Raw genomic sequence first — 22,886 nt, 5'->3', positions numbered from 1 at the left:
GTGGTGGCTGCGTTCTTACTATTTCCTAATTTTATTTGACTCATGATTATTTTGAATTTTTTTTTGTGTGTGAGATGTCTTTTGTGACTCCCAGTCTTGTGCCGTTGTGGTGTGAGTGGGTTGTATGGACAGTGGATTGTGTCTTAGGGACTCACTGCCTAGTCCGTTTTTACACAGCTTCCACCTGGGCATGGAAAGAGTTTCTTTTCTGTGAGTTGCGGGAACCTTTTAACACGTGGTAGAGCTGGCTGGATCAGAGTGTTTTCAGAGCTCTGTGTAGCTGGCGAATACGCTTTTTTTCCACTCCGCCTGCACCCACGAGCAGACGCTCCTGTCTTTCCCATCCCTCACTGCTCTCGTGGGTCGGGTGCAGAGCTCTCCATTTTCCATCAGTCGTGTAGCAGTTGGGTCTAGTCTAATAGAAAACGCTTCCACTATTTTACCCCTCCCTTCTCCCTGCATTGCCCTCCGGGGCCTGAGGGGCGGGCCATGGGGATATGCAGGGGCGTGCCTGTTCCATTATTGCCCCCCAACTCGGTTCCAGCTCCCCAGTATGTGGGTGGGTCTGCAGAGGTGACATACAGTGGCTGGCTGTGCCTGGAGGAGCTTGGCTGTCCCTGTCTGTCTGATACCGTCCCACCATGGCCCCCCGGGTGGCAACCCATGTGTGAGTGCCTCAGGGAGACCTGCGAGATTCCCAGGAGTGGAGACCCTGTGGCCCCCTCACCGCCCCCGCCCCCACTGCTGAGAGGTAGCCCTTACTGATTCCCAAGACCACTCTGCATCAGCAAGAGGTTTGAGGATGTCATGGCATGTGTAGGAAACAGATCCTTGGCCCCGCCCCTGTCCCCTATGTAAACCGGCAGGGGCCACTGCAGCCACCTGTTACTATACGCAGCCCCCCGCTGACTCATGTCTCTCCTCGGAATGTGGGTGCCAGACTTCTCCATGTCTTGGCTTTGCGTCCTCAGCACCAAATCCCGGGCAACAGCCGAAGTCCCTCAGAACATCCTCTGAAAACCCTGCATGTGACTTTCTTTTTTTTTTTTTGCCCACTGGATCTAACCATTTGGAGAAAGTGGCAATTTCTTTCTGTAACATATGCTGTATCTTTCTGTTTCTCTCCATAATGCTGTTAATTTGTGCTTATGTTATTTTGAGGCCTGTTGTTTGATACATACAGCTTCTGGATTCTAACATTTTTCTTGGTGAATTATTCCTTTTTGTCAGAAAGCATTACCCACCCTAATAATGAATTTCATCTTAGTATCTTTTTTCCTGACATTAAAAAAATCTCTGCTTTCTCTTTGTTAGGGATTGAGCTGCTTGTTTGATATATCAGGGTTACCTTTTTCACCAAATTTCTGTGAAACTTTTCTGTTCATCTATATTTTGGATATGTCTCTCATCAATAGAATGTACCTTGGGTTTTAAAAACCACCCCAAATGAGAATAACTGTGTTTTGACCAGCACGCTCCATCTATATACTGTACGTCTATAACGCAGCTACAACACGCGTTTGTATTTGTTACTGTTTAACTTCATCTGCGCTTCCCATTTTCACTCCTTTTCTGGCCGTATCGGGTTACTTACTCCTCCTCCCATACCTACGGTCTGGGGCATGTACACGTTCTAATTTCAGTCCAAGCTCCTCCTATGATTAGACAGTTACTCTTTACCGCGCCATGTGGACGGTTAAGCAGTACCTCTGCTTCCCACACAGTAATATGTGGGGGGGTACCCCCTTTCTGCACATTACTGAGCTCTCCCGCCCCCTCTGCCTGTCTCTCAGGTTGTTGCCCCTTAGTTTTCCTGTGCTTCAAAAGTCCTTCTAAAATGGATCATTATTTATCATCTTTAATTGTATCAGTGTTTATCTGGATTTATCAGCTGCTTACTAAATCATGTGCCTTTGCTTCTTGAATTTAACTTTTTTCCCCTTCTGGGCTTCATTTCCTTGTCGTTCTTTAATTAAAAGTCTGTGAGTAGTAAAGTCTTACTGTCTTGCCCCCAGCACTTCTTGAATTGACCCTCCCCCTCCAGAGCTCGCTTCGCCAGACCGCTCTGGAGGTTGCCAGTCCTTCCCTCCGCACTTTGAAGATGTTATTTTATTGCTTTCTGGCATCTGCTGCTGCCGATGAGGAATCTTGTATCCATCACATTGGCTCCTTTGTAGATAATCTCTTTTGTCCTCTGGTCACTTTTAATACTTTCTCTTTGTCTTTGATGTTTCATTATGACATGACTAGATGTGGATTTAATTACATTTATTTTGCACAGGATTTCTTTTTATTTTTTATCCTGAAGTCTCACTGATGTCCTCAAATTGATTGCTATTTTTCCCACATACCTGGAATATTCTTCATCTTCCGTGTTCACTGTTCACTCAGGAAAACCCACGATGAGCTTCGGAGAGCGCCTTCTAGCCTCATGCTTCTTAACCAATCCGCCCGCCCCCAGCACCATTTTTCTTTCGAGATGGTTCACTGCTTCTTCCCATCATTTACACACAATGTATTTTTTAGCCTATCTGTTACCTTTTTCTTTTCTGGAAGTTATCTTCAGCTATTTCAGCTCTGCCTGTGACTGGTGTATACCGTCCTGCTTTTGTGATGGTTTTAATTACTTCTTGAAAAAGTCATGCTAAGTTCATTTCATAGACTTTTTGGGTTTGATCTTTTTTTTTTTTTAACTCAGAATGTTGGGTGTGCCAATCCACCTTCTCTTGGCATCTACTAAAATCTAGTCATCTTAGTTTTTTCTTCGTGTACTTTGTAATATTTGCTTCCTGAGCTCACCTTTAGTGGGGGTAATTTATCCTAATCTATCCTGGTACAAACTACAGATAATAGATAATAGAGACCTGGTTTGGGTTTCTCACAGATGCTTTTCAATCCTCACCCGGCCTCAGGCCTGTGCCAACGCTTTCTCCAGTGGAGGGTCCCATTGCATCTCTCCTGCTCCCTGGGCCGCACACAGCCAGGCCTCTGGTCCCTGCTGGGGCCTCAGAACCCCAGCTCCTGTCCTCCAAGGGGCCTGTGTTTGGGACCCGTATTCCTGTGGGTCACTGTGATTTCAGCCATGGCCGCTTTAGTGTCTCCCTTGGTCCTGGACCTTGGTGGTTCCTTCTTCTTTCTTTTGCTCTTGGCTCCCGTGCAAGCCCTTTTCCTGGGTGCTGGGTGTAGGTGGTTATATTTGCTATAGAGCATCACTGTGTTTGTAATGGGAACAAGGCCTGATGGCCCGTCCCAGGTGACTCTGCCACGTGGTGACTGAGGGTCGCTTTTTTAGGAAGAATATTTTTTTGTGTTTCTAGCAGCATGACTATTCAATACAAGAAGTCACTTCAAACTCATTGGATGACAGTGGGTAACTCTCCCACTTGAAGGTGATTTTCTTTATACAATCGTATACTATTGCTGTTGCAAGCATCGGGACAGACAGCTTTCTGATAGTTTAAAAAGCAGACAGGAGCGGGAGGGAGAAAATAAAATCATGCCTTTCTTCTGGTAGGAACACAGAAAATTCAGCGAGAAAGTGGCCCTCCCACCGTGGGAAAGGGCAGGCTGGGAGGGAGCGCAGAGGGAGAAAATGGTGTCCTCTGTTCAGCACTGAAGACCATAGCACCCTTGGTTATTGCTGCGGCTGCTGCTATCGCAAGCGCAGTTTCGGGGTGGGGGGAGGCTCTGCCCTCCTAGTGACTGGCCGAGCCCATGCGGTGCTGTGAACTGCCGCAGATGCTGGGAGCGCGATGCGGGTACCGTTTTAGGGGGAGCCAAAGCAGAGCCTGCAGTTAGAATCGGTACAGGACCAGGTAAGGGAACTTCTCTAGTAAATACGCTCTCTAATTGACATTTCAGGATCCCAACGGGGAGCAAATGGACAGTGATGGTGGCAGTGGCCCGAGCCTAACGGAAATGGCACAGGGAGTTCCGAGGCTGCTGGTCCAGCTGCCCAGTCGGAGAGTCTTTGAAGGGGGCGGGGACTGTCCTTCAGAACCCACATGGGCCCATGGGCTGGATTAGCACTGAAAGCAGATACAATAAATAATACTGATGACAATAAATAATAGTATTGATTACAATAATTAATAATAATACAATAGTAATAAATGGTAAAAGTGATGAAAAAGCCAACATTTATTTGAATGTTTTTGGAAAAACACACTTCATTGGTTCTAGAGAGAAATGCGTATGCTTTGATAGGGAACTTTTATTTATTTTTTGGCTTTTGATCTCCTACTTTCTCATTCTTTTCATTTTAATTTAATGTAAAAGATCTTTCAATTTAAAAGATAATTCTATAGGAATATCTAAAAGAACTTTTAAAAAATTATACATTGTTGGAATTATGCCATCCTTATGCAACTATCTTCATTTTGCATTTTATTTCGCACCTGTGTATTAGCTTTCCTGGTTGTATGGCTGTGTATAATATTTTGCCTTTTCTATTTATTTTATAATACACGTTTTCTGGTATCTAATCCAGTTCCCATAATTTTGTAGACACTTAGGGTGGGGGCTCCACTGTTAAGACACGAGAATAAAAGGAGGGAGGGAATCGGGATTGCCCGCTCTGCCAGGTCGAGTAAGGACGCGAAAAGCAAAAGCAATCCTTATTCTGAAATTTCACAGCATGNAAATCATGCCTTTCTTCTGGTAGGAACACAGAAAATTCAGCGAGAAAGTGGCCCTCCCACCGTGGGAAAGGGCAGGCTGGGAGGGAGCGCAGCCTGCCCTTTCTATTTATTTTATAATACACGTTTTCTGGTATCTAATCCAGTTCCCATAGTTTTGTAGACACTTAGGGTGGGGCTCCACTGTTAAGACACGAGAATAAAAGGAGGGAGGGAATCGGGATTGCCCGCTCTGCCAGGTCGAGTAAGGACGCGAAAAGCAAAAGCAATCCTTATTCTGAAATTTCACAGCATGTCAACAAACGAAGGACATTTTCACACCCAACACCTCTACAAAAAAAAAAGAAAAAAGAAAAAGAGAAGGATGTAATCTCAAACGAAAGGAACATGTCTTCAGTGACTTGAATTATTTTTCTGAATAAAATTACTGTTCTGCCACGTCCTGCCTTATTTCTGTGAGGATGACTGGAAGCCCGCCCGGTGCCTCGTTTGACCCAGGAGCAGGCCACAAGTCCTGAACTGGCACCACCTGAGGGGACTTCCTGCTCCCTGGGTCTGTCACCGCGCTGGCACAGCAGCCGACGGATCCACTAGGGCAAGAGAGAAAGTTGGGGGTTCCGACGGCGGTCCCCACAACACTGCCTCTCCACACAGGCGGAGGCCCCCCACTCATGCAGTCCCAGCAGGAGGGACCTCAGAGGGTGGCCCCGGGGTTATCTGTTTGCCTCAATGAAATTTTGTCCAAAAGTCCTGCGAAATGCTCAGATAAGGCCCACAGCTGGGGACCTGGGCATTTTTCGCCATCTGCATCTGTGGGGAGAAGGGTCTGATGGGGACAGGTGTCAGGCCTCTCCACGTGGCGGAGTCCGTGCAAAGAAAAGTTCTTTTGGGGACAATGACATGAGTTAGATGTCTAACATTTTTTTGAGCTGGCTCAGTTCGACATCCAGGAATGTTCACGGTGCAGTGGGTTGGGCAGGGTTTCCAATGGCACCTTGCCGGGGTGCGCCCCCCACGCGGCCCCCCAAAATGGGTCTGCACTCACCCTGCCTCGATGGCACGGTTGTGCCCCGGCCCCGGCTGTGGCGAGATCGGCCCGTTCTCAGTGGGGGCAGAAAGCTCTTCAATCACCTTTTTGATGTGGTTTATCTTTCACTCCTCAGGAGGAAATTCATTCCAACTGGAATCGTAATTTTTTTGAGGGCTTTCAGCAGATTTTAGAGTGCTCAGAATGAAAGGCTCATGTGTTTTGCTCAGGAAACTTCCAGCTGCTTAAGGAGTTCAACGTTAAGCATCGAATCAGTGTGAGGTGTTCAAAGATCCCCTTGAAAGGGGCCTGAGGGAGAGAAGGAGACACCCCAAAGCGCCCCTGTCACTGTGTGGGTAAGTGTGGCCCCCACGGTGCTCTGGCTCTGTGTTGGTGTTTGGGAAGCGCAGAGGCGTTTCTCCCGAAAGGGCTGGGCTCCAGTTGCCGTGAATACAGCGGTTTGGCTTTTCCAGTCCTCACCCCGCCCCCCCCCCACACTTAACGTCAATATTTATTAAAATCATTTGATTTTGAATGTCTGATATTTGTGCAGCTGTTTTGGTTTATTTTTTAAAAGTTCCTATATTTGTAATGCAAGTGTCAAAAGTTAAACCCAAATTAGATCAAGAAGTGGGGGGTTCGTGCCAGGCACGAAGGAGCAGGATGAAACGCGTCTGGGGGACGCCAGAAGCACCCGGACGGTCTCCGGAGCCTCTGCCAGTCCAAAACGTCCCTCCTGCAGCAGCTTCCTTGGGAAACAGGGCTTGTTCAGCTCGGACTTCTGTTCATTCCGAGTTTTTAAATGTCCGTGAAGTTGTTTTGGGGTTGTTTCTGTTATTGCTCTAGCAGAAAAGTCACCCTCTCTCCTTGACGTGGTGTCCGGAGGGCTGCGTGCGGACGTGGGAGGGCGGCCGGCAGGCGACGCTCTCAGAGCACATCTGGGGAGTGAGCAGCAGGGGGTCAGTGATCTCGGGGTTCAAGCAGGCGGGGGGGGGGGGGCTTCCTCTTGGGCGGGAACAGTCTGAGTTCTGATTCCAGCCCACTCTGTGTCTACCCCCTTCTCTGCCGGGCTTCGGCAAGGAAAACTCAGTAAAATCAGTCTGAATTTCTCTCTCTTTCATCCGTCCGTCCATCCATCCCTCTGTCATCTTGTCCTTCTGATTGTTTTCTACTGAGCACGTCTATTACATTTAATCATTTGGTGTTGGAGTGCTTCATGAGTGACCTTGTACCTTGTCTTTGTCCCCGAAGAGGTCTGCCTAGGTGTCCTTTAGGCTTCCCAAGACTTTGTAGCTGTTTGGGGACGGCTGAGCCTGCGGTCACGGTTTCCCTCAGGGGCGCTGCTTCAACATGGAGCTAGGTTCCTGCCTGCCACGCTGTCACGCTGTCACGCTGTCACACTGTCACGCTGTCACGCTGTGGGCCGGGTCGTCCGAATCGGTGCTGCGATCTCTTCCCCAACAGTGTGATCATTGCATCTCCGGGCTCCCTGCAGTGGAGTCCCCTACCTGCCCTCACTCCTCCCAAGCGGGCAGGGTGGTCAGCGTGGCTGAAGAGGTCCTGCAGTGCTGGCCTGAGACAGGCAGCCGCACGGGGTGGGGTCATTCTGGGGCCCCTCTGTGCCCCTCCTGTGCCCTGGGGGGCTGCCCCCCATGGGGCAGGCAGGGACCCCGTGAGACTGCACTTGTAGGGCCCTGAGCCGTGCCAGGTCCTGCCCAACAGGGCATGTTTTCTGGCTCGCCCACCCTTTCCTGGGGAGCGGTGGGAGCCCGGGTGTGAGTTTAAAGTCTCTACATAGAGAGACAGTTCTTCCAGCCTCTGGTTCTGAGCTTGCTGGGACTGCCTTCACACCCACGCCCAGCCTCTCTGCGGCGAGGTGTTTCCACACATCATTTGTGCAGTCCCAGGCGAACAGAAGCCAGGACTCTTGGTGCTGGTCTGTCTGGCACTTCTCACTCCCATAGGCTTCCTGGCTCCGACCCTGGTGTTGGCCCCCACTGCTCACCGCCTCGCCTCCTTTGCTTCCCCACACCTTGCAGAGACGAGGGGGCTTGCTGCTGACTCGTGGCCTCGTGTTTCCTAACACCCACCCGCTCCCACCTGGTGCAGCTCCAGGTTTTCCCACCGAAGCATCCAGACACGTGAGAAAACGGGTGTGTTTTTGGAGTGAGCTGGACGCAGTGGGGTGCAGCGCACGATGCAGCTTCATTTCCCCAGCTCACTGCTCAAGTCTGGGCCCTGCCCCGCCTCTGTTCCAAGCCCTGTCAGGTGCCAGGCATTCCGTCTCACTGCCAGACACTAAGTAACAGTCGAATTTTTGAGTGTTGAGAAGTCCAGGTAAGGCCGATGCACGGAAGTCTGTTTTCCAGGCCACATGGAAAATCCTTTGCATTGTGAGCTTTTCTCGGAATCGGAAGGTCCTCCGGGTCCAGAGCCGGCTCCCTGTCCCCCAGCCTCACCCTTCCCCTCCTCTGTCCTCACTGACTGTTGTCCCTGGCCCTCCAGGGCTGGAGCAGGAAGGGAGAGGACAGCAGGGGCTGCTGACAGGGTCCTGGCCCTGCACTGTTATTGTGGGGCTGAGCTCCCGGCATGGGTCTCCCTCACGGGGCGCCTGCCCTAGAGTTCCTCTCTTACGGACACCCCGCTCCAGCTGCCCTTGCACAGTGATGCCCCACGTTGATCTGCTTGAGACACCCTCCCCCAGCGTCTCCACCCCGGTGTATCTCCAGCCCCTTTCTCTCAGGGTTGACTCGCCCCCAGAGGTCTGGCCACCATCCATGGATCTCATGGCACTAGGCGACGCTCAGGCCATTGAAGGCAGCTCAGCTCCCTCCCACCCAGGCCCCTCCTACTCACCTGTGCTCAGGTGGCTCCAGGCTGCCTCTGTGAAATTCTTCACCTGGGAGTCAGGCACCAGTCTCTGCCCTGGCAGCTTAGAGCTCTAGGGGACCCTGGGAAGCTCCCCAGATGCTCCTCCTGAAGTTCCCCCCACCCACCGTGACCTCAGTGTGTGAGTGAGCCCTGGTGCGGCTTCACGGTTNGCGACGCTCAGGTCATTGAAGGCAGCTCAGCTCCCTCCCACCCAGGCCCCTCCTACTCACCTGTGCTCAGGTGGCTCCAGGCCGCCTCTGTGAAATTCTTCACCTGGGAGTCAGGCACCAGTCTCTGCCCTGGCAGCTTAGAGCTCTAGGGGACCCTGGGAAGCTCCCCAGATGCTCCTCCTGAAGTTCCCCCCACCCACCGTGACCTCAGTGTGTGAGTGAGCCCTGGTGCGGCTTCACGGTTTAAGTCCCCTTCCCTCCCGCCTTGGGGCGGGGAGAGGCACCGTCCCATCAGCGTCTGACGACAAATGCTCTCCCTAAGGGGAGGCCAGGTCTCCCTGACCTGCACGTCAGTGTCCCCTGTGAGAGTCAGCCATGACAGCTGTGGCTGCCCCGGGGCCTCGCTCCCAAAGTCCTCCGGCTATAGATGGAAGTCGGGGAGGCAGGTACCCACCCAGAAGTCAGCAGAGCCTGCCAGCCCCTTCTGTCCTGCGGTGGGGAAGGGTCAGCTCCCGCCTGGGTCTGACCGTGTGTGCAGGTCCTGGGTCACCTGCTCTCTGGGGCCTCCCAGACTTCAGGCAAGGAGCCCTGCTGACCTTGAATGTCCACTTTTGCTGGATTATTTCGCACTTACTAATGGCGTCTGAGTTCTTGCCCGACCATAAATTATGTGATTTGATTATCCTGGGTTTTTCTTCATAGTTCTGGTGATGCGATCTATGTCCATTCAGTTTGCTCTGTTGATGTGGACTCTGGGATGTGCCACCCACACCCCCTCCGGAGCAGGGGACTTACTCTGTTAGACCCTGAGAGCGTGACTGGGAGATGCCTCAGCTGTCAGCCCCCATTGTGCAGGGCCAGCTGACGACAGCTGTCCTGCCAAGGTCGTGCTCCTTCCCTGGACTGCCGATGGCTAATCAGGGCAGGGGCCCAGTCAGGTTCTCCCGAGAAGCAGGCCCAGCAGGAGGGTGTAGGTGTGTGCGTGTAGACATCTACCCTTACCTCCATCTCATCTCCATGTCTCCACCTCTGATCCGGTCACTCAGGTCTGAGTCTGTTTTAATGAGTTTTATTTTAAGAGTTTGGTCCACATAATTCACGTACTTGTTGGGGGCCGGCCAGTGGGTTGGACCCTCAGGCAGGAGGCGCTGCCTCAGTCCGATTCTGAAGTTCGTGGGGCAGGCAGGCAGGCAGTCTGGGCCTCGGACGGGGTTTCTGCGTCTCACTCTGGAGGCAGGACTTGTTCTCCCCATAACAGTCTCAGTCTTACTATGTTTTTTCTGTTAAGCTCTTCAAGTGGTTCGGTGAGACCCCACTTTGTCGGGGAGGGTAATCGGCTTTACTGACAGTTAACTGGTGGTAGGTGTCAGCCACATCTAGGAGAACACCACGGCGGCAATACCTAGACTATGGGCTGTCATCTCCCGCCCTGTCTTCACCACCCCAGTGGAGCGTGGTTCACGCTCACTGGAGACCCTCCCCTTTAAGTGACTTCTAACAGGTAACTATTAATGTGACTCCAGTGGACAAAGTATTTAAAATTCACAAGTAATGCCCCCAAACTTGTAACTTCCCCCTAAACGGCTTCATGTACCTTTTCGTGGGTTTTCACTGAGGAGAATCCCGGGCCTCGGGAGAGGTCCCCAGCGGGAGGGACACATGGAAGGGCTCAGGGGAGCTTGCCTACTGGTTGTCTTCTCTGCTGCTGGACCAGTGTGTGACATTTGCTGCTCCAGAGGACAGCATGGTTCATGGGGTAAACAGAGGCTCCCCCCAAGGAGGTGGCCACGCCGACATAGGGGTCTCACCCTACTGTCCCGTTGGTGTGAGCCTCCCATGCAGAGCGGGCGGCCCTGTGCTGGTCCAGAGGCACTTCTTCCGTAGCCATGACTCCCCTGCCTGTCGTGATGCTCATCGTCCTGCCTCCTCTCCAATGTGCGCATGTGTTCTTCCTACTTTTTACGTAAGCCAGAGCTGCCTTTTCCTGTCCCCTGAACTAACCCAGTGCCTCATGTTGGAGCTGCTACGTGTCCTTTATTCTAGATCATAAAACCCCAGGCCACAGGTTTACTTTCCTGCAAGACCTGCAGGCTCTTTGGGAGCAAGAGCCACATGCTTGAACTTCTTCTTTGTCCATCGCCCCTGAACACAGCTCTTTGCAGGGAGTGACCAGTTAATACTAACTGAAGATGGGGTTCATGGCGAATGCTGGATAGACAGAATGCAGAGCTGTACAGCCAGAGGCATGCACTAGCCTTCACGTCCTAAGTATCAGCAAAGGGCTGCTGTGACGAGGCTCATGACTTTTATTGACAGTCCAGAGGTCTTCATGTCATGTGTCCCACCACCGTGAGGTGCACCCCACACAGGTCTCTGACACTGGTGAAAAGTCTGTGGAAATGGAAAGCTGATGGGCAGAGAACGGCCCTCCTGATGAGTTCAAGGTTCTTTGAAATTTCTCACCCTCACAGAGCATAGGGAAACCTTTCCTTGCTGGTATTCTATAAATTTTTTTTGCATTTTTTTTATACAACAGCATTAATGGCAGATAATGTTGAAATTTATCTGCATTATTAGAGTCCAAGTGTTTTTTTTTTTCTGCCTTTACGCTGCTAGAGTTTTTTCCCTAGGAAGGCTTCTAACTCTCCCCAGCTGCCTCTGCACACTGTATTAGCAAAATAAAGACATCTGCCTCCTACAAACATCAGAGTGATGTCAAAAGAAAGAATTTCTCATAAAAATGATGATCTGTGGTCATTGAGCCCCCACAGGTGGTCCTGCCATCAACGTAGGTTGTCATTTTTGTCATGTTGCAGATCGTCTTGCCACTCAGGAATTTCACGTTTCTTATTTATGATATTAAGGTATTAATACAATAACAATGAGCTTAACTGACAGTCAGTTATTTTAATTGACAACCTCAAAAGCAATGATGTCTTAATGGCAATGTTTTAATTTTTTCCTGGCTGGCGTTGTAAATTTAAAAATGTGAAATGGACCTCAGTGTTTGCAGAGATGATTACTGATGCATTTGCTGCCTCGCAGACTTGATCTTGGGGTTGTATCAAGGCAGAGTTGGTAGGAATGTCAAATTTGCTTCCATAACTGACTTCAGTATTCTGTTTTTAAAGATATACCATATTTTGCCGTGTATAAAGCACACTTTCTTGCCCAAATTTTTGAGGGAAAAATAAGGATGCACATTTATGTGAGCAGTCCTAATTCCGTATCTATATGAATGTTTTTATTTCTTTTATTTATGCTTATGCATTCAGCTATAACTCTAGGGAGCAATAATGATATCCATATGCAAAATAATGCCAAAAACAAGTATCTAATTATAAATAAGTAATCGAATTAAAAAATTAAAATGAAGGATTTTTTTCTGAAAGTTTGGGACAAAACCATGGGTGTGTATCATACATGGCAAAATGCGGTATTTATTTGATAAGCGTTCTTAGAAATACACAATGTCCCTTTAACCGGCGGCCTGCCTGTCAGCTGTCTGCTGTTATGAAATGACTAAATATTTATGTTTTTCCAGTTCGACTTAGGGGAGAAAAAACCCTCGGGTCGATGTGTTTCCTTTGAACAGAAGGCTCAGTGTAAAAGGGTGTTTACAGTTGTTTTTCCCTGTCTTGATGTCACTCGCCTTTCAGCCGCGGCCTGTTTCCCTTCAGATGTCTCATTTCTGCTGGGACCGCCAGGCCGGCCGTGGGCCCGGCAGAGGGGCCATGGGGCTGTTGGCTGCTGTGTGGTCCGTTCGGTGGAAGCGGGCCCCGCCTCCCACTCCGAACCAAGGCCCAGTACTCTCACCTGCAGACCCAGCACTGGGATGGGAGAGTGACCGGGGGTGATGGCCCCCCGCCAGCATCGTAGCCTTCCTAAGCTGGTGCCTAGAGGAGGTGAATGCATGTGTGCACTCGTGTAGGCGAAAAGGAACAGGAAGAAGCAGCATGGATGGGGGTTGACTTGTTGAAGGCAAAAAAGATTGACCCTCAAAAACAAGATGAAATGGTATCTTGTCGTTTTTTTAAAGCTCTTTAAAAAAAAGATTTTCTTTCTTAATTTTTAGAGAGGGGAAAGGAGGGAAAAAAGGGAAACATCAATGTGTGGTTGCCTCTTGCATGCCCCCTACTGGGGACCTGGCCCAAAACCCAGGCACGTGCCCTGACTGGGCATTGAACCATCAACCCTTTGGATTTACAGGCTGGCACTCAATCCGGTGAGCCACACCAACCAGGGCAGTATTGCATTGTAGTTTTGACTTGTGTTTTCTCTAATAGCTGGTGAAGTTGAGCATCTTTTCATATATCTGATGGCCATGTGTATGTCTTCTTGGGAGAGGTGTCTGTCCAGGTCCTCTGCTTGTTTTTAAAATTATTTAAAATTGTTTAAAAGTGGAGGGAGATTCCCTTGTTTGGTACTGAGTTGTGTGACTCCTTTATATATTTTCGATAGTAATCCCTCATCAGAACTGTTGTTCGCCAGTATCATCTCCCATTGGGCGGGTTGCCTTTTCTCGTCGGTGGTGGCTTCTTTTGCTGTGCAGTGGCCCTTGAGAATATCTTGCTAAGCAAAATAAGTCAGAAAAAGTCCAAGAACCATATGATTTCATTCATGTGGGACATAAAACTGAAAGTAATAAATGACCAAACAAAAAAAACCAAACAAAAAACATAGAGATACAGACAACAGTGTGGCGCTACCAGAGGGAAGGGAGGTGAGCGGGTGGTGAAGGGCACAGACGGTCAAATACATGGTGATGGAAGATGAGTCGACTTTGGGAAGATGATCTGACCTTGGGAGGTGGGCGCACAGTGCAGCATAGAGGTGGTGTGTCATAGAAACGTGCACTTTGAACCTATGTAATCTTATTAACCCGTGTCACCCCGATTAATTTAATTTTTTTAATGTTTATTTATTTATTTTATTTAATTCTTGTTCAAGTACAGCTTTCTGTCTTCTATTCCCAACCCTGCCCGCCCCTCGCCCCATGCTCCCCGCCTCCCTCCCCTTTCCGCCCCCCACCCTTAGTTATTGTCCACGTGTCCTTTATACTTGTTCATGTGAGTCCCTCCCCTTTTCCTCTATGATTCTCTCCCCTCTCCCCTCTGGACCCTGTCAGCCTGTTCCGTATTTCAGTGTCATTGCTCATATTTTGCTTGAAAAGAAATGCGAGCAAACAACAACAAAACAAAACCAACAGGAAGCCCCCAGCCACAGCCGTCCCGTGGCTCAGATGTGATTCACGGCGATGCTTGCCGTTTTCTTCCAGCAAAACTGCTCTTGTTTATTTTTGCAACAGTTTTCTATGATGGAGAGCAAAACCAGACCCTCTGGGAAATTCTATAAGATTCCAAGAATTGCCTCACTGAGTTTTCTGAGTTATCGCGGAGAAGGCAGTGCGGTGATTTACAAGTGGAAACATACCTGCGTGCACACTGCCGATGTCAGATTGAAGGGAGATAACGATAAACAACTCCCGTTCTGGGCTACCGACCAGGTTCAGGAAGCGGACAGCTTACGTGGAAGTGATTTAAGAGCTCCCAGGCCTCCCCTCTTTTCTAGTTCTTGCCTTTCCCAGAAGTGACTGCTCACAGGGACTCAGCCACCAGGAGGGCAGCTGTTCTGGCCGGTCTTCCCGGTCCTCTGCCTTCGCGCCTTCCCTCTGCCACGTTTCGGGGCCCCTCGGAGCATCTCCGTCCAGTTGTGCCTTCAGGGGCTGCAGTCGGTTCCTGGAAATTGGCCACGATGGGAACTGTGACTCTGCAGAAATCGCCTCCAGTCGGTTTGGCTGCGGAGAGCTGGTCGTTGAACACCCATCAGCACGCCTCTTCCGCTTGCGGCACTGGGTCCCACCCACGTGCCAGTGCTGACCCCGCCAATGGGCTGTCATGCCTTGCCTTCCCCCATCTCCTCCAGACAGGACTGCCCTGCTTTCTCTGTGTCCAGAATCTGTCCATCTACCCCTCGACCAGTGCCCTCTAGCCTACCTATAAACACACCTGCTTTCCCTGTCCTTACCAAACAAACAGGCCAAACAAGCAAGGCAAGCCTTGTTCCAACTGGACTGCAGCAAACTGGTGGGAGGTAGGGAGAGCCCTGCCGCATCCCTAGCTGCTTGCGCTTTCTGAGAGCAGTAGACATACAACAGACGGTGGGTGGGTGAACGCATCCGTGCTTTTTCCTTGAACTACACTCCCCTTCCCTCTCTTTGCTGCTTAACTCCTTGCATGAATGGCCTGCATCGACCGCCACGTATCTTCTCAGCCATTGACTGCCGAGACACTTGGAAGCTGGCTTACTCTGGCCATTGTGCGGCCCCATTGTTGGAGGCCACCAAGAGGCTGTGACTTGCCGGGTCTGGGACTGGTTCTCCATGTATGTGGTTACTGGATGCATTCTCATGCTCGTTCATCTCTCTGCAGATCAGATTCTATGAAGCATTTCTGTCTCCCTGCATGTCCTTGCCTGGCTCCCAGGACTTGGGTCTTTTCTAGCTCTTCTCATTCTCTTACTGCTTTTCCTCCTGTCGGGGCTGTCCTGGTTTCTCCTCCAGTCTCCCGAATAGTGCAGGTGCTGTCCTCGGTTGCCTTCTGCCCACGTAACTCCCGCATGTGAATTATTATGCAGCTGGCAGACAAACAAGGCAGTGTAGGCTCGGTATTTATGATTAGTTCTTTAAATTCCGTCTCTCCCACTTGACTCTGAAATCGTGAGGAAAGCCCTTCCCTAGTTAGTGCTTAGCTTAGTAGTTGGCACATGGAAGATCCTTGGACAGCTGGACAGATGGATGGATGGGTGATGGATAGATGAATGGATGATGGATAGATGGATGGATGGATGGGTGATGGATGAATGGTTGGAGGATGGATGGATGATGGGTGGGTGGATGGCTGGTTGGATTTGAAGGGCAAGTTAGTTAGGTTTAGGTCAAGGAAGGAAACAAATGGAGTTGAAGGATGGTTTGTTTGGGTTTCGATCATCGAAGGAGTCCAGTACCAGCGGAACCTCTCCTCAGTGATAGAGACGAGTCGTTTACCAATTCTGAGCTCACACTCTGTGCCCCGTCCAGGCATGAGGGTGAAGGCCGCTCTCCCTACAACGTGCCCTTTCCAAGTGCGCTCTTTCACCCCCGCACCTTTGCTCATCCGTGTCTCCTCCCCATTGCCGACTATGGAGTGCCCACTGAGTGTGAAGTGCCAACCACCCACTAATGCCCCTGGCGGGGCTTGGCCGTCCCCTGGTGCTAATTGCTGCCTCTCCCGTGCTTCTCTACCCACCGCATTCTGCCTCCAACCAGTTATTCAACTGAGAGTGTGAGCCCCTGTCAAGCCCTTTGTTTATTGGTGGCAGATCTGATGTCCCCGTGGGTACAGGATGCTCCACTCAGTACATGTCTAGGTGGAGGTAGGTCACATATCTTGATAATAGTTGTTTGTTTCCTAAGGCTCAGATACAGTGTTGTAAGTAGGAGGATGTATGGGGCTGGACTGATTCCCAGCAGATCATTTTATTTTAACATTAGACCTGAAGAGCACAGTCAGTGTGGCTGTCGGAGTTCGGCTGCAGGTGGCAAAGAGCTGGAAGCGGCTCTTTTGACCGTGGAGACTAGATGTGCGTATGCTCTCCCCCACCCTGGGCAGAGGGCTTCTTCCACTTCTTCCCGGACACCCACGGTATGTGGGTTCCATCCTCAGACCACCTCCTGTCACGGACCTGAGGTGGCTGGCACAGTTCCAAGTGCCACACAGGACAATGTCATACGACCTTTCTTTGTCAGCCAAGAGACTTTTCCCAGAAATCCTCTTGCTCACTTCCCCAGGGTGGAATTGGCCAGGATTCTTCACAGGCCGATCCCTAAGCCAACTGGTGGCAAGAGGAAAGGGTGCCCAGTGATAGAATCTACCCCTGAGGTTGGGGCGGGGTTCGCTTTCCCCAGGGCACTTCAGGGTGGGTGAGCTGCGCACTGGAACAAAATTGGGGTTTGCTCTGTAGGGCAGAAGGGGACAGCCAGTTCTATGTGTTGGCTTTGCCAGCTATGAGGAACCATAAAAGGAAAAACTAGTTCCTCTGTGACCACATTCACCATGACTGTGGGGACAGCTGCTGCCCCTCTGTCCATGCCTGGTGGGAAGGGAGCCTTCTCACACAGGCTGCTCTTGTTCATCCGAGATCCTGGCTGGTCCCTGTCATGGAGGCAGCTCTTTAAGGTGTCCACTCGTCCAACTTCCAGGAGTTGACCTCACTTATGGAATAGTCGCTGTTGCTGACACAGGTGGTCAGGAACACCCGTGTGCAGGGAGCAGCTCCCTGGCCAGTGTGTTTGGGGGACAAGGAGGTCTCCAGGCCCTGAACATCACGATGCCTTGCATCTCTCCGTGTGTGCACTTGGAACTGTCACAGCAGCATCTCACAGGACTCGCGTCACCTGTCCGTCACCCACAGCCTGCGGAGGAGCACGCTGAGGCCAGGTGGGCTCAGTGGGCTGCTGCTGGGCCACCTGGACGTGGCTGCGAGCTCGGGGCCTTTCTGCCACACCGAAGCTACTGCAGCACATTGTGCTTGCCCTTCAGGTGTGTCTCGCCGTTTCCACTGAGAACATTGGTGTTGATGATCACGTCGTTCTTCTGCCTCTCGCGGTACAGAATATGGAGGCTCATGGAGGCCCAGGGTGGGTGGTTTGCGGCCCTCAGGTGGGACAGGGCTGGGGCCTCTCACCGGTCACATGGCTTTTTGACCTCTGCTTTTTGGGGGAGCAGGGACTTTGGGGCTGTGCCAGGCAGTTTGCTCTCGTACCCAAATTTTCTGATGCTTGAGTTTTTCTGAGTTGTTGACTCTGGTTTGCATAGCATTCTGACTTTCTGCTTTGGTTAGGCTGGCGCCTCGTGTGGCTGGTGGCGGGCCTGCGTCTGGAAAAGTGTCTCCCCTGGACTCTGTGACATCTTTTCAGCCCCTTTGTGGCTCCTCAGCTGCGTTGTGGATAATTTATGTTGTCAGATAAATACCCTCTGGACAAATGAAATATTAATGCCATAACGCTAATTTAGAAATACCCATTGCACGTATTTAACAAAATCTTCTCTGGGCTCTACTCCTGTCTTTAAGTCAAGTCCAACAGTGCAATCATAGATCAGATGATTCATTTGGCCTAGGAGACGTTTTGGCACAAAAATATGCTATAGGATGACATCGGACGGGAAAACTTGGCCCAGGCTTTGAACGCTGTCACTCCTTTCACAGCAATCGGAGTCTCAGGAGCATTTAAACCACTTGTTCATGGGAAGCACTTGCCTAAGCGGTAATCAGTACTGGCCTTCGATTTAGAGGGGACTGCGTTTGGGAGCACGTCGTTAGCCCAGCCCCTGGGCAGCCGCGCGGAGCCTGACCTAAAGTGCCGTGGCCCTTCCGTTACCCTCTGCACACTGGTCACTGGTACAGGACAGTACTGCCCCAGCGGCCAGACAGGACAAGTCACCGTCACTGTCGGGAAAATGTGTGTAGGGGACACAGTGGTTATTACGTAGTTTTCTCCTGTTTTTATTGCGGTGTGATTGGCATACAGCATCATCCCAGGGCTACCCCCAGCTGATGCCTGAAAGCACAGGCAGGACTGAAGCCTGTGCCGACTGTGTGTTTTCCTGTTCATGGCTACCAGTGATGAAGTTTCATTTCTAAGTGAGGTGCAGGAAGTGATTAACAACACTAATTAATAATAAAGTAGAGCAGGGGTAACAATGCACTGTCACAAAAGTTGTGTGAACATGGTCTCTCTCTCTCTCATAACCGATCTGATAACCCAGGTGTCCTGGGTTCGGAATGAGCATTTGTTGGTGGGGCGCTTCACAGCCTGGGGTTGGGGCTGCCAGAGCTGGATGGCGGGAGAGTTCACCACCACACGCAGAATGGCGAGTGATTTAAAACTCATGAACTGTTTCTTTGTCCTTCTGGAATTTTCCACTTAACAATTTTGGGCTGTGGTTGACCATGGGTAACTGAAACCTTGGGAAGGGAAACCACGGGTAGGGGGACTATTGCGTGTTAGTCGCAGCTGTGCTACACGCAGCTGTACTACATGATGATTCGATATTGCAAATCCTGCTAAATAATCACGGCAAGGCTAGTTAACACCCATCACCACACGGAGTTATAGGCTTAATTTTTTCCTGTGATGAGAACTCTTAATGTCTATTCTCTCAACAGCCTTCAAACAGGCGGCGCACCGCCATTACCTGGAGCCACTGTGCCGTCCATTACCCCCCCACGGCCTGCCCATTTGCAGCTGGAAATTTCACTCACCCTGACACCCCGCCCCCACCTCTGGCTGCCGCCAATCCGTTCTCTGCATCTGTAAGGGTTTTCACTTTATTTTTTGGATTCCATACCTAAGTGAGATCACAGGGGATTTACCTTTGTCTGACTTATTCACTCAGCATAATGCCCTCAAGGTCCATCCATGTCCTTGCAAACAGCAAGATTTCATTCTTTTTTGTGGCTGAATAATATCCTGTTGTGTATTTATCTGTCTATATTTTCTTTATCCATTCACCTGTTGGTAGGTTGTTTCCATGTGTTGGCTATGGCTCAGTGTTTTCTTTTTTCTGATGATCAAGATGAGTATTCTTGGGTCTTAAAACCTGGAAAGGAGCCAAAGCTATGAAGGAAAAAATAAGACGCCCCCGTAATTCACTTTGGAAACACAAAGGTTGTTTCTGTTGGCGACTCCACGCTCTTCCTTGGGTCACCCTCCTTCTCTGCCTGCCTTCCATTTTTTTAAATGAGGCTGGAATCCTGCTATATGTATGGTTCTGTACCCTAAAATTTTGTTCCCAAGAATTTGTGTTTTCTGTGTCATAATAGGCGCTTTGGGGTGGCAGTTGGGCAAATGGGACTAAATGTCTCTGTTCACGGCTCAAAGCGTTTAGGTGAAGCGGAAGGGTCAGCTGGCCGTGGGTCCGTTTGTAAACACCGCCATATTGCCCATCGCAAATATTGATTTTGATGCAATGCTTGAGACATTTTCTAATTTGAAAATATTTTCAACCGAAACAGTTGTCACTTGCAATTTGTCATATTGTGAGGGTTCTATTAAGTGTAATATTTTGGGACTGGATAGTTTCCTCGGAAAGTTGCACAGGCACAGAAATTCTCCTATCTCCTAAAAAAGAGATCGGGTTTTAGAGCCACGCCGACAGGCCTATTCTAGGAAAGATTTATTTTCTTTCTCTCTCTTTTTTTTCTTCATCTGGTGCTGCTCTAACCTTTTAAAAAATGTGGGTCCTCCCAGCATCCACACATTAAAAGGATTGTTTCTCTGCTGGGACGGAAACAATTGTTTAATTGCAGGCTCCGGGGTGTTTAATAAACCCCATTATTCTTTGCTCTGAGCAGAGACAAGCGCTGGAAGGATGATCTGGGAAAACCATTATTACTGAAACTGGGGGCTGTGGGGAAAGGAAAACATTTTCAGAATATTTCCTTTGCAAACGTGTGCGTGGGCTCCAGTGCGCCAGCCCGGGCCAGGCCTTTTTCTCACTCCTGGTTTTTGCCTCCTGCTGCCGAGCCTCCCTCCGAGGAATGTTACCACCCTTCCCTACCGCCTCCACTTTCAAGAGACGGATTTTAACTTTGTACCCTTTCCAAAGGATATCGAAAAGTAGTGTGTGAGGAATAGGTTTTGTCACTAAACATCTAGCTGGTCCTTGGTACTACTTTTGGGGGAAAAAACAAAACCGAGGTTTACTATATTTACGTTCTGTTGCAGGTTGTTCCGAGACCTTTGAAGGCCCGAGGAAGGCCGTCGTGACCGAGAGCGAGACAAATGACTCCCAGAGAGAAAACATGGTGGTGGCAAAGGCGACTGGAGGTAACACAGAGCGGGACAACCCTACCCTTCCTAGTTGGGATTTTGAAAAAATATTTATTTATTCATTTTTAGAGAGAGGGGCAGGGAAGGAGAAAGAGTGGGAGAGAAACATCAGTGTGTGGTTGCCTCCCATGTGTCCCCCGCTGGGAACCTGGCCCACAACCCAGGCATGTGCCCTGACTGGGAATCGAACCAGCGACCCTTTGCTTCACAGGCCCGCACTCAATCCACTGAGCCACACCGGCCAGGGCCCTAGTTAGGATTTAAAAAATGTGTGGTGGTGTCAATATCCCGTGTCTTTCCTATTTGGTATTTTGGTCCCACACCTGCAAATCCCTTTCACTGGTCCGTTGGGTGTCCTTGGCCAGGCTCTGCTGGCCCCACTGATTCTCTCTCCCAAACACGCCGCCTGGCACCCAGCACCGCTGGCCCTCCTGCCCAACGCTGCAGCATTTGTGAGTATTGCAGTCCATACAGCCCTTCCTGCCTCCGCCTCCCCCTGCTCTCTCCCACTCTGTCCAGAAGGACTGAAGGCCAAGGACAGTGTCTGCAGACCTAGGCTTTTATGATCTTCGTCATTTCTGCCACACGGCTGAATTGGATCTGTAGTTATTTTTTAGCTATTTTACCTGTGTTCCACTGAAGCCTCATTTCAAGAGGCATGCCTACACACACAGGGGGGATCTCTGCATTCATTCACTGTGAAAAGTAAGGTGGGAGATTTCGGCACTTGGTACACCAACCCCGCCGCCTAGCGCATCGGGACTGTCAGGCCGCCCTCAGGAGAGCACCGCAGTGGGCGGGAGGGGTTTTGGTGGGGCCCTGGCCCCACCAAAGGGGGGTTGCTCACTTAGGCTGTCAGACTGAAAGGAGTCTGTCCTTTGCCAGAATCGGGCCAGGAGTCATCAGTAGATGAGAACAGTGCACGGTGCCTAGGACGCCCCTCAAGTAGAGGTCACGTTGGTGTCCGGGGGAAGGGTGCAGTGAATTGGATGCGCATCCCGAGGCCCTTTCCCACCAGGGCCGTTAATTTTCACTGGTCAGAACATCACAGCACATCCACTGGTAAATGCATATCGGTTTGCCTGGGCTGCTGTAGCAAAGCACCACAGACTTTGGTGGGGGGCGGGTTTGGATCACATGTGTTCTGGGAGACCCCCACCCTGGCTCTAGAGAATAGAGGTCCGAGGTCAAGGAGAGGGAAATATTTCCCCTCTTTTCCCACGGACATGAAAGCAGACGAGCAGGAGAAAGTAACCACACTGATCATGTATGTACACCCCAGGGTTCCACAAAGCCACAGGACCGAGGACAAACTGGGCATTCGGGGCTCACGGGCCATGTCAGTGAAGGGGAGCACAGGGGTGGTTCGCAGGGAGAGGAGAGAGAGTGAACAGCCGATAAACACATTCCCGCCGGGGCCCCCAGCAGTAATGAGACACAGAGCGGAGTCTGCCATGCTGCCCGTCTGCCACATCTGGGTGCTAAGGTGGTGCTCCCTTTCTTTAAGCAGTTTTTTTTTATCTGAATTCCTCTAGGCAGGTAAGGGGGAAGGTCAGAAGGTCTTCCTGAGTCCTTTGTTTCTTAAAAATAAGCAGCCTAACATAATCAGTATCCCGAAGAGGCACATCAGAAGGCTGAGAGGGAGCCACGTTCTGGGCTGGGGATGCGCTCACGAAGGAGGAGCAAAGCTGCCGTGGAAGTACTTCACGTCTCCCGAGAGCTGGCCTGGGAGCAGGCGCACTGTCCTTTGGCTGTGTTCTGGGGGGTGAAGCACATTATGTGGATGGCCCCCTGAGACCAGGGTTGGCCAAACACACTCTGCCTGTGTAGGGAGAGGAACCACAGTACCTGGCAAAAGGTGTGGGCGCAGGGAAGAGCCGAGAGTTGCGGCCATCGCTGTGTTACAGGCTATTGCATCCCTGTCTTCTCCGTGTCACACACTCATGGGGTGGTTCAGTGGCCGTCACATGGTGTCATAAACTGTCCCAACCTAGTAGCTGAAAACACTGTCTCATGTATTTTTCTCATTGTTCTGTGGACTGATGGGGCTCAGCCAGAACCCTGCTCCGCGGACACCTGTAGGGACTGTGGTCACCTGCAAGGTGACCATTCTGAACATACAGGTGGGCTCCCTTGCAGGCCTGGTACGTGGTGCTGGCTGTCACCAGGCACCCATCTCGGGCTGTGGCCACATCACTGCGCCGCTGGTGGGCATGGGGCCTGAGTTCCCAGAGGCAGGAAGGGGAGCTTCTGGTTCTTTGGAGGCCTGGCTTCAGAACCCCCGGACCATCCCTTCCGCTGTGTTCTCC

At 50.7% G+C, this 22,886-nt stretch overlaps 1 protein-coding gene across 3 annotated transcripts in view; it reads left to right on the top strand.

Moving 5' to 3' along the window:
* ERG (ETS transcription factor ERG) overlaps nt 1–22,886 on the top strand; it is a 221,515-nt gene that overhangs the window by 45,764 nt on the left and 152,865 nt on the right. For all 3 annotated transcript variants that reach the window (XM_037042964.1, XM_037042966.1, XM_037042963.1), the window contains exon 2: nt 20,473–20,574. The gene's annotated coding sequence lies outside the window, so the exon portion shown is untranslated. The remainder of the gene's footprint in view (nt 1–20,472; nt 20,575–22,886) is intronic.

The sequence above is a fragment of the Sturnira hondurensis genome, unplaced genomic scaffold (genome assembly GCF_014824575.4).
Source record: "Sturnira hondurensis isolate 20B ecotype Veracruz unplaced genomic scaffold, ASM1482457v3 Scaffold0003874, whole genome shotgun sequence".
In the NCBI taxonomy this organism is placed as follows: Eukaryota; Metazoa; Chordata; class Mammalia; order Chiroptera; family Phyllostomidae; genus Sturnira; species Sturnira hondurensis.
Note: the sequence above shows the minus strand (reverse complement) of the source record. Positions and strands in the feature narration are given on the sequence as shown.